The sequence below is a fragment of the Delphinus delphis genome, chromosome 10, assembly GCF_949987515.2.
Source record: "Delphinus delphis chromosome 10, mDelDel1.2, whole genome shotgun sequence".
Classification (NCBI taxonomy): domain Eukaryota; kingdom Metazoa; phylum Chordata; class Mammalia; order Artiodactyla; family Delphinidae; genus Delphinus; species Delphinus delphis.
In genome coordinates, this window is record NC_082692.2 from 58,312,885 (window position 1) to 58,325,929 (window position 13,045).

A 13,045-nucleotide genomic window follows, 5' to 3' on the forward strand; every position below is an offset into this window, starting at 1 on the left:
TGAGTCTTAGAGAAGTTTGTTCCATGACATTATTATAGTAAAAGTTGAGGCATACAGGTAGGAGGGCCAAGCGCTTAGAGAGTCGATCTAGGACAAAAGGGCTCCCAGGTCAAAAAAAGAGGCCTATCAGGGCTTCCCTGGTGGCACAGTGGTTGAGAGTCCACCTACCAATGCAAGGGACACGAGTTCGTGCCCCGGTCCAGGAAGATCCCACATGCCGCGGAGCGGCTGAGCCCGTGAGCCATGGCCGCTGAGCCTGCACATCCGGAGCCTGTGCTCCACAACTGGAGAGGCCACAGCAGTGGGAGGCCCGCATAGCAAAAAAAAAAAAACAAAACAAAAAAGAGCTCTATCATACCAAAAAGTCTCATAATAACATAATATATAACAAATTATTATACATATATGTGCTATTACTTCAACATAAAAATATATAAACAGATGTCATATTAAATTATCTATTATTCTATATTATTTATTTTTGTTTCATAAAGTCTATTATTTAAACAAAACAAAAATAGGACTACTTAGCAATAGTAATTAGTAGCAATGAAAAATATGTGAGAAAAATATAACAAAATTTTGGTTTCTTTCTCTCCTCTCATATAGTAATTTATTTAAACTCTTTATTGGATATTTATATAAACTATATCATTGTATATTCTTAAGCTATATAAATGTAAGATTGCTTAAAAAGATAACAGAAATGTAATAGGACTACTTAAACAGATATTACCTAGATTTAATTTAAAAATAATAATATGGGGCTTCCCTGGTGGCGCAGTGGTTGAGAGTCCGCCTGCCGATGCAGGGGACACGGGTTCGTGCCCCGGTCTGGGAAGATCCCACATGCCGTGGAGCGGCTGGGCCCGTGAGCCATGGCCACTGAGCCCGTGCGTCCAGAGCCTGTGCTCCGCAATGGGAGAGGCCACAACAGTGAGAGGCCCGCGTACCGCAAAAAAAAAAATGGGACCTAATCAAACTTACAAGCTTTTCCACAACAAAGGAAACCAATGAAAAGACAACATATGGAATAGGAGAAAATATTTGCAACTGATGCAACTGACAAGAGCTTAATCTCCAAAATATACAAACAGCTCATACAACTCAAAAAAAAAGCCGAAAAAAACCAACCCAACCGAAAAATGGGCAGAAGCCATTAATAGACATTTCTCCAAAGAAGACATACAGATGGCCAGCGGACACATGAAAAGATGCTCCACATCACTAATTATTCAAAAGTCTACAAATAACAAATGCTGGAGAGGGTGTGGAGAAAAGGGAACCCTCCTACACTGTTGGTGGGAATGTAAGTTGGTGCAGTCACTATGAAAAACAGTATGGAGGTTCCTCGGAAAACTCAAAATGGAATTACCATATGATCCAGCAATCCCACTCCTGGGCATATACCTGGACAAAACTATAATTCGAAAAGATACATGCCTCCCTATGTTCATAGCAGCACTATTCATAATAGCCCAGACATGGAACCAACCTAAATGTCCATCAACAGATGAATGGATAAAGAAGATGTGGTACATATATACAATGGAATACTACTCAGCCATAAAAAAGAAATAATGCCATTTGCAGCAAAATGGATACAACTAGATATTATCAAATACCATATGATATCACTTATATGTGGAATCTAAAATATGCCACAAATGAACCTATCTACAAAATAGAAATAGACTCACAGACATAGAGAACAGACTTGTAGTTGCCAAGGGGGAAGAGGAGAGGGAGAGGGATGGACTGGGAGTTTGTGGTTAGTAGATGCAAACTATTACATTTAGAATGGAAAAACAACAAGGTCCTACCGTATAGCATAGGGAACTATATCCAATCTACTGGGATAAACCATAATGGGAAAGAATATAAAAAAAAGAATGTCTGTATGTGTATAACTGAGTCACTTTGCTGTACAGCAGAGACTAGCACAACATCGTAAATCAACTATATTTCAATAAAAAAATAAGTCACTTAGCCTTCTTTTTCAGTGATGTCTGTGTCATACTGGCATTGGTAGGGTAATCACTCTTGCTTTCATTATCTGAACTCTTAGAAAACATGGTCATGATATTCAGTGTCAAAAATTAAACTAGCACTATCTCAATACAAAGTCCAATAGTTAATTCACAAGCAAAATGTAAAATAGACTGTTAGTGCTCCTGATTACAACACACTTAAGGTGGACGTTTAAGTCACATCATTTGGAGTGATGTTACAATGAATGCTCCATTTTTGTGAACCATAAATCATGGTTGCCTGCATCAATGGTAAGGGGAAAAAATAAGCAACAGCAACTACAGAAGGCAGATAATCTATGCCGTATCCATCTGACACTAAAAATAGCACTGCTTTCGGCCCCTATTTTTCATGTAGCCCTGTGGGGTTCTATATTCTCCCCCAGACTTCTACATCCATCACCAAAAACTGGGACTTTCTGTGTCCTGAGGAGGGGTTTCCTGGGATGCTAAACTTTCAGTGCTAAAACTGGGACAGTACGGAGCAAGCCAGGGGGTTAGTCACCCTTGCCTAAAGGAAGCTCGGAGTCTATATCAGTTATATCAACTTCCAGAATGGATGAATTCAACGAGTAATTAGCTACACTTACTGAGCGTCCACAATGATCAGGTGTATAGTGCAAGGTTTTTTCATGTGCATTTAATTTTTTAAAAAATATTTATAATAGCCCCACAAGTAGCTGTTATAGTCTCCATTTTATAGATGGAAAAAGTAAGCCTCAAAATCTAGGCTCTACCACTCATGGAATTGGGGAAAAGTGTAAAATGGATTTTTGTCCTTGCCTTGGCTAGAGAGGAACCATATCTGAGTAAACTAGGGGTCAGACACACTGTCAGAGAGGAGAAAATTCAGTAACTCTCAGGGAAAGACAACAAATTATAGAGGGGCGAGTTAGGGCCTGCCAGTCCCACTGCCCTTTGCGCCCTCCAGGTGGCTCCTTTTGTTTCTGGAACATTAGGACCTTGTTTTATTAAGAGTTGCATCCCTTATGCAGTAATTCTTAAACTTTGTCTCTAATGGCAGGTCAGAGAAAATTTAGACTCAAGGCACATGACCAGGGATGAGGCTGTAAACCACCTTATGGTCAGCATGTACTTTAATGTTAAAATAATGAAATCATTATTAAAACGTTTAAATACACTTTGACCTTGTATTTCAAAATCCTTGTCTGAAATTACTGCTCCAGAAAGCAGTAACTACGGGCGAGCTAATTAACATTTATATTCCTTATAAAAGCAAATATAAAATGATGCCTTCCCTCTCTATTCCACAGTCTCTGTGAGAATTGAGAAGAAATAACTTACATAAGACATATTCTTTAAGCTTATTACTACTTGGGGAGTCAAGGATCCATGCTTATGTCACGACTGTATTTTTTTTCCTGAAATTCTACCACTAGTTCTCACCTGGAAAACAGTCACAGCTCAGCCAAGCAGGACACATCACATTTAAAGGCTAGTTCCCTGGCCCAGACCAAAGGGTTAAGATAACCAGTATCTCATTTTCATACTTATTTGTCTTGTGTTCCAAATGTAGGCAACGAGGTGAGTATTGGCTATTTCAGATTTATTATCTTATCACCACAGAGCTGAGCAACATTGTAATACAGAGTCTAACTTCATTATTGATATTTGATCACTAACAGCTTTCAAGCCTCTTTCCTCCCTCTTCTCCTATTGCTCCACACCTCGACAGGCCTGTAAGAAACCCTGGGGGCTCCCTCTCCTGGTGCCAGTGGAAGTTCAAACCATGCCAGCCCCTGCAGGCACAGTTAGAACCCTCACCCCAATGCTACTACCTACACAAAAAGAATAGCCAAATGGCCAAAAAGGATATGAAAAAGGTACTCAACATAATTAGTCATTAGGGAAATATAATTAAAACCACAATATGTTACATCTATACTAACACCAGAATGGCTAATATTAAAAAGACTACCCAGGGGCTTCCCTGGTGGTCCAGTGATGAAGACCTCGTGCTTCCAATGCAGAGGGCATGGGTTCGATCCGTGTTCGGGGAACTAGAAAAGACTATGAAGAGGAGGCTGCAGAGTATCTAAGACTCTCATACACTGCTGGCAGCAGGATACATCATTACAACTATTTTGTAAAACTTTTGGCAGTATCTGTCAAAGCCAAGCATATGCCTAATCTGTATGATGCAACAGTTCCACTCATATAATAATTAATATAAAATTATATAAATGTATCTATCTACCTATAGATATTCAAGAGATATACATGAATAGGTCAGTTAAAAGGCATGTAAAAGAACGTTCATAGTATCTACAAAAGCCCCAAGTCTGAAGCCACCCAAATAGCCATCAACCAGTGGTATATTCAGGCAACGGACTAGTACTCAGCAATTTAAAAAAGCCTCTGCTACACGTAACAACATGGATAAACCTCACAGACAAAAGGTGGTAAAAGCATCTAAACATAAAAGAGCAGATACTGAATTATTTTGTTTGTCATCTACACTAACCTATAGTAAGAGAAATCATTACAGTGGTTGACCCTTGGGAGGAGGCTGACAGGCAGAAGACGTGAGGAAGCCGTCTGGGCTATCTTGATCCGGGTAGGGGGCACGATACACCTCACTGTTTGCCTCCACTGGAGCCTACCTTGCTATTCTCAAGCTTGCTTTTTCTTACTTAGCAATATATTGTGACCATTCCCATGTCAATAAAAGTAGCTCTCTTTCATCAAGTTTAAGTTGCTGTCACCTTTTTTTGTTAAACATACTTTCAGGAATCTTGTCTCCCTAAGCAAGTTACAAATGCTACAAGGGCAGGGGCTCTATCTTGCAAATCACATGAAGAAAGAGAATTTGGAGCTGTGGAGATAGTCAGACCTGGTTTTAAAACTGAATTTCACCACTTTGGGCTGTATAACCTTGGACAAATAATGTACCCATCCAGCCTCAGTTTCCTCATCTATAAAATGGGGATATAATGCCTACCTCGTGAAGTTTATTAGAAAATTTTAAATAGACAATGAACGCAAGGAACGTAATACCTAATGGGTGCTCATCAAATGACAGCTGTCTTCTCTTCCAGCCTCATCAAGGCCTTGCTCACAGAGCCCTCAGAAAAGCTATGATGATTCTCTTACCTTGTTCCTGGAGCCAAGCGGCAGTCTAGAGAATAAGTGAAGGGCAGCATCAGCTCATCGTGCTTCCTAATGCCAATCGCTCCTTCTCAAGGTCAGGAGACACTGTCTAGCTGATCACACCATTTAAGACCTGAGGATGAATTCCGAGAACGCATAGTAATGGGTATCTTGAATTGCTCTCCCCAGTCACAAACAGCAACCCCCTCAGAAGGCATAAAAATGAGGAACTGCACTGAACTTCAAGGCTGGCAGGTGCGGTTTGACAGAGACCACCTAGGCTAGTCCCAGAATCAGGAGTATAAGAGAAATGTTTTAAATAATGAGGATTTGAAGAAGTAAATAGCACCCCTGCGTGGCCAACATTCCATATGGAAGCTGTTCTCTGCTTTGATTCAGCCTGGAGTTTTGCCTAACTGCTGTATCATGTCCTGGCTTCACAAGGGTGGAGAGAGAACTAAGACACACTCAGGAAAATGAGTACAGTTGTTCCCATAATCTGTTCCTCTCCAAGAAGATCTGTGGCTCTGAGCCCACTATGCCTCTAGGGCCTCCTAGCTTCATAACAGGCATTAATTCAACAACCTCTTGCCATAGGCATTGGACAGACCTTAACCTGAGCAAGCCCCACCTCACTCCTTTTTTTTGTTGTTGTTGTTGTTTTTGCAGTACGCGGGCCTCTCACTGTTGTGACCTCTCCCGTTGCGGAGCACAGGCTCCGGACACGCAGGCTCAGCAGCCATGGCTCACGGGCCCAGCCGCTCCGCGGCATGTAAGATCTTCCCGGACCAGGACACTAACCCATGTCCCCTGCATTGGCAGGCAGACTCTCAACCACTGCATCACCAGGGAAGTCCCTTTTTTTAAAAAAATAAATAAATTTATTTATTTATTTTTGGCTGCGTTGGGTCTTTGTTGCTGCACACGGGCTTTCTCTAGTTGCGGCGAGCGGGGGCTACTCTTCGTTGTGGTGCACGGGCTTCTCACTACAGTGGCCTCTCTTGTTGTGGAGCACAGTCTCTAGGCGCGCAGGCTTCAGTAGTTGTGGCACACGGGCTCAGTAGTTGTGGCTGCAGGCTCTAGAGCGCAGGCTCAGTAGTTGTGGTGCACGGACTTAGTTGCTCCGTGGCATGTGGGATCTTCCTGGACCAGGGCTCGAACCCATGTCCCCTGCAATGGCAGGCGGATTCTTAACCACTGCACCACCAGGGAAGTACTCCACCCCAATTCTATATTCTGCCCTCTGATCTTTCAATGTGGGTGGGATTCATGAAAGTGTATTTCTTGCCAGACTCCTGCCTTCCACTGTATATGGCTGTCTATCTTCTTGTAGGTTTCCTAAGCACTATGAGGACAGATGCCATGACTAACTTATTCACAAATGTAATCTTGGCACCTGTCACGATGCTTGGCACAAAGAATGAGCTTAATAAATGCCTGCCAAATAAATGAATGTTGACGCGCCTGAACTGTCCAATATATGCTGTAACTACTGATTGCAGAAATCATTTCACTCACTCACTTCTTGATCCAAGATTTATTAAGTATCTTCTACGTGCCATGAACTATGTAAGGGGCCAGGGTGACAAAGATGACTAGAACATTATCCTCTGCCCACAAGGATCTCCAGGTGGGAGAGAGAAGGTGTGGAAATGAATAATATGACCAGAGCTATCATAAAGGCTGCTCTTGACACCTGCCTGAAGAGGTGGGCTAAGGCTTCTGAGCCAGCTGACTGTTTGGGATGAGTAGCAGCTCTCTAAGTAGGCAACTCGGGAAGGGGAGGCATCCTACTCAAAGGGAACGGGATGCTGTGCATGAGGCTGGGTCAGGGTCACTTTGCATTGGACAAAACAAGTCTCATGGCCAAGCCTGACTTCAACAGAGTGTGAAGAATAACCCTCCCGCAGAGAGAATAAGTGACTCTTTGGTGAATGGCAATAAGAGCTCATTGCCCGTGTGAGCGGTCCTCCCCACAGACAGTAAGCTCCAGGACTGTTTGATACGAGTCAACATTCCCATTCGAAGATCGACCAGAATTCAGGAATTGAGGGGAACCTACAGAGTGTCTCTCACATTTGATGATGCCAATCCACCAGGTACTGGCTTTAGCAGTTTTATCTTTGACCGAGAAGCCCTGTGATCTGGCCATGTTGTGTGTACCTTCCTTCTTTGTCCTATTCTTCAGTATAGGATAGTTAGAGAGAAGACCCATCCATCTTTGGCTTTGTTTAATGTTTAATAGAGTTTCTATTACTACTGAGCTATTGCAACAAATACTGACATTCTCATCTGGTCCCTCAACAGTCACTCAGTATGCCCTCCTAGCTCCTCCAAACTCAGGGACATTAATAAAACCTTGCTCAAATCTCCTCTACTTGCTGCCTAAGAAACAGAAACTTTCTCAGAAAAGGCTTTGAGTCACCCCTCAGGATCAATTCAGATCCATCTACACAAGTCCTTAAGAATGAAGAAAAGTCCTTAAGAACTGAGGCAAAAGGTAGTATATTGCTATTTGTTCTCTTCTCTTTTGTATTCTTTTCAGGACAAGATCAGTCACAAGGATGGGGAATTAGAGAGTTGGATGTCTGTGCTCAAATCATCATATTAAGTTAAACATTTCTGAGTGGTATTTTAAAATATAAAATTTAAATTGGTTGTACCATATCCCTATTGCCTACAAGTTGGTAGATGCAGTGAAATTTAGAAGGACATAACCCACCTTCTAGCAATGTTAACAAATTTTGCTGTGTCAGCTCCCATTGTACTACAACACTCAATAAAGAAAAAATAAACTTCTAATTTTGTTATAATTACACAGGCTTTTCTGAGGTATCAATATGCCTGGAGCAAAAACTTTATTAAAGTCAAATCCAGCAACATGGTGCTCTCAGGACATTGTTTCAGGTATTATCTCAATAACCCTCCACCTTATAGTGTCCATTTGAGGGCTTCTCCTCCATTCCAGTTGCTGGACTGGTGGTTGGTTCTCCTGGCACGGATGGCATGCAGTGCAGATTCTATCACAGGGTGGCACAAGACTCAGGTGCCTAATTAGGTACCAGCATATTCTTGGCATTGGAAATATACTGAGGCACAGCCACTTCTCACTAAACACTGTATTGCTTAAAATTAATTCAATTTTTAGCAAGTCCAAGCAGCTATCAGCTTCTTGTCATACATGCCTATCTCAACAGTTGGCTCTGCTACATAAACGATCAGATCTTCACATACATATTCATTTATGTAACATCGATTGCCAGCCAACATGGTTCTCTAGCCTCCTTCCCCATCGCCAGGCTGTGATAAACTCTACAGTTGCTTTCCCCAACCTTTCTGTTTTTTGTTCCTATTATTTTCTGTGAGCGTCTGACTCCTCACCAGTAAGGCCTCTGAGTAAGATCTTCAGTTCTGAGTATGGAAGGGAAGACAGAGGCTGCGACTGGCCCTTCCACAGGCTCCGTGTACGGGAGCCAGGTCACGGGAGGTCTTTCAGCGGCAGGGCCAGGAGTAGTGAAGAGAGAGAAGCCTGGGATACCTACCTCAAGAACCTAGAGTGGGGCACAAGGCAGCAATAGGGGTAGATGAAAAACGAAAGTGGTACAACCACGGTCACACGTGGAGACAAACTCACTGAATATGAATTCAAACCTCTCAGTAAACCCCCATGTATTCATTCGTAAAATTCTGACAATAGGACTTCCCTGGTGGTGCAGTGGTTAAGAATCCGCCTGCCAATGCAGGGGACACGGCAAGATCCCACATGCTCCAGAGCAACTAAGCCTGTGTGCCACGACTACTGAGTCTGAGCTCTAGAGCCCGTGAGCCACAACAACTGAGCCCTCGGGCCACAACTACTGAAGCCTGTGCACCTAGAGCCTGTGCTCCGCAGCAAGAGAAGCCACCACAGTGAGAAGCCTGTGCACCGCAACGAGGAGTAGGCCCCGCTCGCTGCAACTAGAGAAAGCGCACATGCAGGAACGAAGACCCAACACAGGCTAAATAAATAAATAAATAAATTTATTTATGGGAAAAAAAATTGTGACAATAATAACCCCTAACTGCACAGAGCTATTATACCATTGAGATAAAGAATATAAACTCCACACAATAATACTTGGCTCACGTTAGGTGCTCAATAAAGAAGATGTGGTATACATATATATGAAATATGATGCAGCCATTAAAAAAATGAAATAATGCCATCTGCAACAAAATGGATGGACGTAGAGGTGATCAAACTAAGTGAACACAGTCAGACAAAGACAAATATCATAGGATAACACTTATAGGTGGAATGTAAAAATTGATACAAATGACAACTTGACAAAACAGAAACAGACTCGCAGACTTCAAAAAGACATTTATGGTTACCAAAGGGGAAAGGTGGGCAGGGAGGATAAATTAGGAGGTTGGCATTAACATACATACACACACACACACACACACACACACACATATATAAAATAGATCATCAACAGGGACCTACTATACAGAACAGGGAACTCTACTCAGCACTCTGTAATAACCTAAATGGGGAAAGAATTCGAAAAACAATAGACATATGGATATCTATAACGAATCAATTCGCTGTACACCTAAAACAAAAACAACATTGTAAATCAACTCAACTCCAATTTAAAGTAAAAGTTAAATGAAAAACAAAACAAAAAAAATAAGGAAAGAAATGCCTACTCTATTCCCCTCAGGCCTAGTGACCTGGGCTGGTGTCACATCCCTGGAGCCTGAGCAGCCTTGGGTCCCCTGGCTGGAGTACGCTGGTGCGGAGGGAGCCGGGGAGAGGATGTCCCAACAAATGAGCCCCGCCCGGACTCAGAGTGCCCCGTCCCCTCGAGGTGGGACTACAATCACCAGATCCAGGCAGGCCCTCCTACACCTAAGCGAAGCCTACTGCACCCAAAAGATGGTGGACGCCCTGGGCTCAAAGAGCGTTGACAAGGGACCTGGTCACCAGGTCCCCTAGTGGTAAGGTCCCCACCTCCAGCCTCCTTCCTTAGAGTAGCCCCCTGTACGGACGACAGCACCCTCTGCAGAGTGGTTATGCAGGGGTTGCCATCTGCCAGGGTAAGGGGGAAGAAGGAATGAGGCACAAGCCCTTGAGTCTTTGTGCTGGCACACTCCCCTCTCATTTACAAGCCAGGAACACAACCTTCCCTAAGGCTCTGGCTGCCTGAGTCACCGCACTGGAGCATGAAGAAATCCTGCCGCCTTGTGGCCGCTTCCTGTAACAACAGCTATAAACCCGGTGCTGCTGGGCACTTAATGTTCACAAGGCCTGAGGGGCGTTAAGTGATACCTGCCCTCAAGTAATGTCCTGGGGTAGGTCATCGAAGAAGAATTCAAAAACGGGAAGACTTTCCAGAAGCCCATTTCAAGAGATAACTTTTACTCACACTGTTTAAGGGAAAAAGAAAATAAAAGCACATGTAAAGATGCTCAACGTGGCTAATTATCAGAGAAATGAAAATGAAAATGACAACGAGCTATCACATCGCACCAGTCAGAATGGCCATCATCAAGATGTCTACAAACAATAAATGCTGGAGAGGGTGTGGAGAAAAGGGAACCGTCCTCCCTGTTGGTGAGAATGGAAATTGGTTAAGAGCCACTGTGAAGAACAGTATGGAGGTTCCTTAAAAAACTAAAACTAGAGCTACCAAATGATCCGGCAGTCCCATTCCTGGGAGTATATCCGCAGAAAATCCTATTTCAAAAAGACACTTGGGGCTTCTCTGGTGGCGCAGTGGTTGAGAGTCCGCCTGCCGATGCAGGGGACACGGGTTCGTGCCCCGGTCTAGGAAGATCCTACATGCCGCGGAGAGGCTGGGCCCATGAGCCATGGCCGCTGAGCCTGTGCATCCGGAGCCTGTGCTCCGCAACGGGAGAGGCCACGGCAGTGAGAGGCCCGCGTACTGCAAAAAAAAAAAAAAAAAAAAAAAAAAAAAAAAAGACACATGCACGCCAACATTCATTGCCCTATTGAAAATGGCCAAGACATGAAAGCAACCAAAATGTCCATCAACATATGAATGGATAAAGCAGATGTGGTTGATATACACAATGGAGTATCCATCAGACATTAAAAAAAAAAAAAAGAATGAAATAATGCCATCTGCAGCAATATGGATGGACCTAGAAGTGATCATTCTAAGTGAACTCAGTCAGACAGAGAATGACAAATATCATAGGATATCACTTACATGTGGAATTTAAAAATTGATACAAATGAACTACTTCACAAGCCTGAAACAGACTCGCAGACTTCAAAAAGAAATTTATGGTTACCAAAGGGGAAGGGTGAGCAGGAGGGATAAATTAGGAAGTTGGCATTAACATACACACACTCATATATATAGAAAATATATCATCAACAAGGACCCACACTATAGCACAGGAAAGTCTACTCAGCACTCTGTAATAACATAAATGGGGAAAGAATTCGAAAAAGAATTTCTATATTGATATGTATAACTGAATCAAGTTGCTCTACACCTAAAATAAACACAACATTGTAAATCAGCTCTACTCCAATATAACCTAAAAGTTAAATTAGAAACAAACAAACAAAAAGAAGAAGGAAAGAAATGCCTACTATATTCCCCTCAGGCCTGGTAACCTGAGCTAATGTCACATCTCTGGAGCCTGCGCAGGCTTGGGTCCCAAGGATGGAGGGTCCTGGGGCTGAGGGAGCTGGGGAGGATGTACCAGCAAATGCACTCCCGCTGGCCCTGTAGTGCCTGGTCCCCTCTGCATGGGACCACCATCACCAGATCCAGGCGGGCCCCCCTACAGCTTAACCAAGCCTAGTGCACCCAAAGGATGGTGGACCCGCTGGCCTCGAAGAGCTTTGACAAGTCACCTAGTCTCCAAGTCTCCTAGCAGTAAGGTCCCCACCTCCAGCCTCCTTCCTTAGAGTCTCCCCACGTACGGATGACGAACCCTCAGCAGAGCGGTTTTGCAGGAGTTGACATCTGCCTGGGTAGGTGAAGCGTAAGGGGGAATCTAATAATTGGTACAAATGAACTACCTGACAAGCCCCAAACAGACTACAGATTTAAAAAAGAAACGTGTGGTTACCAAAGCAGAAAGGTGGGCAGGTGGGATATATTAGGAGGTTTGGATTAACATATACACATTAATATACATATAAAATAGATCATTAACAAGAACCCACTGTATATCACAGGGAACTCTACTCAATATTCTGTAATAACCTGTATGGAAAAGAATCTGAAAAAGAATCGGTATATGGATACGTATAACTAAATCACTTAGTTGTACCCCTGAAAGTAACACAGCATTGTAAATTAACTGTACTCCAAAATAAAATAAGAATCAAATTTTAAAAAATGTTTAACTTATTAATAATCATGAAAAGCAAAAATAATTTTTTCTATTTGTTTTGTTGATTAGTTGACAAGATAATACTTGCACTGAGTTTATCATTTTTGTAAAACTGGGAGAAACTGGTAAATGGTTATCACACATAACCAGTAAAGTACTTCGAAAAATCATTCCACATATCCCCAGGGATAAAATCATCCTAGTATGTAAGACACTGAAGCACGGTGTTGCATATTCCATTTAAATAGATGAAAAACAGACCAATCAGAAACAGTGTGATTAAGGATCCCAAACACTCCATGATGCTGGGCAGAGAGAACACACTTAATCATTTTAATCAAATAAAAACAAAGGGCATTCCTTGTTTAACTCACCTGTAGAACCTGCTCTCCTCTTCCTCCTGCTTAGGGGTCCCTGGGGCTGGGTGAAACGTGACACTTTCCCTTGCTCAAGATGAGAGATCAGAGCTAGTTTGGAAGTGGACGATGCTGCTTGAAGGGAAGAAGAAACAACACAATGAAGAGCAGAGTCACACGGGT

General features: G+C 42.8%; 1 protein-coding gene across 7 annotated transcripts in view; it reads right to left on the reverse strand.

Annotated features, from left to right (window-relative positions):
* The window catches only part of GASK1A (golgi associated kinase 1A), an 82,413-nt gene that overhangs the window by 56,199 nt on the left and 13,169 nt on the right, over nt 1-13,045 (reverse strand). For 6 of the 7 annotated variants that reach the window (XM_060022239.1, XM_060022238.1, XM_060022243.1 and 3 more), the window contains 2 exons: nt 12,881-12,994; nt 5,145-5,274 (listed from right to left, as the gene is read on the reverse strand). The gene's annotated coding sequence lies outside the window, so the exon portion shown is untranslated. Of the gene's footprint in view, nt 1-5,144; nt 5,275-12,880; nt 12,998-13,045 lie in introns of all 7 variants that reach the window. The other variant, XM_060022241.1, reaches the window with a different exon arrangement.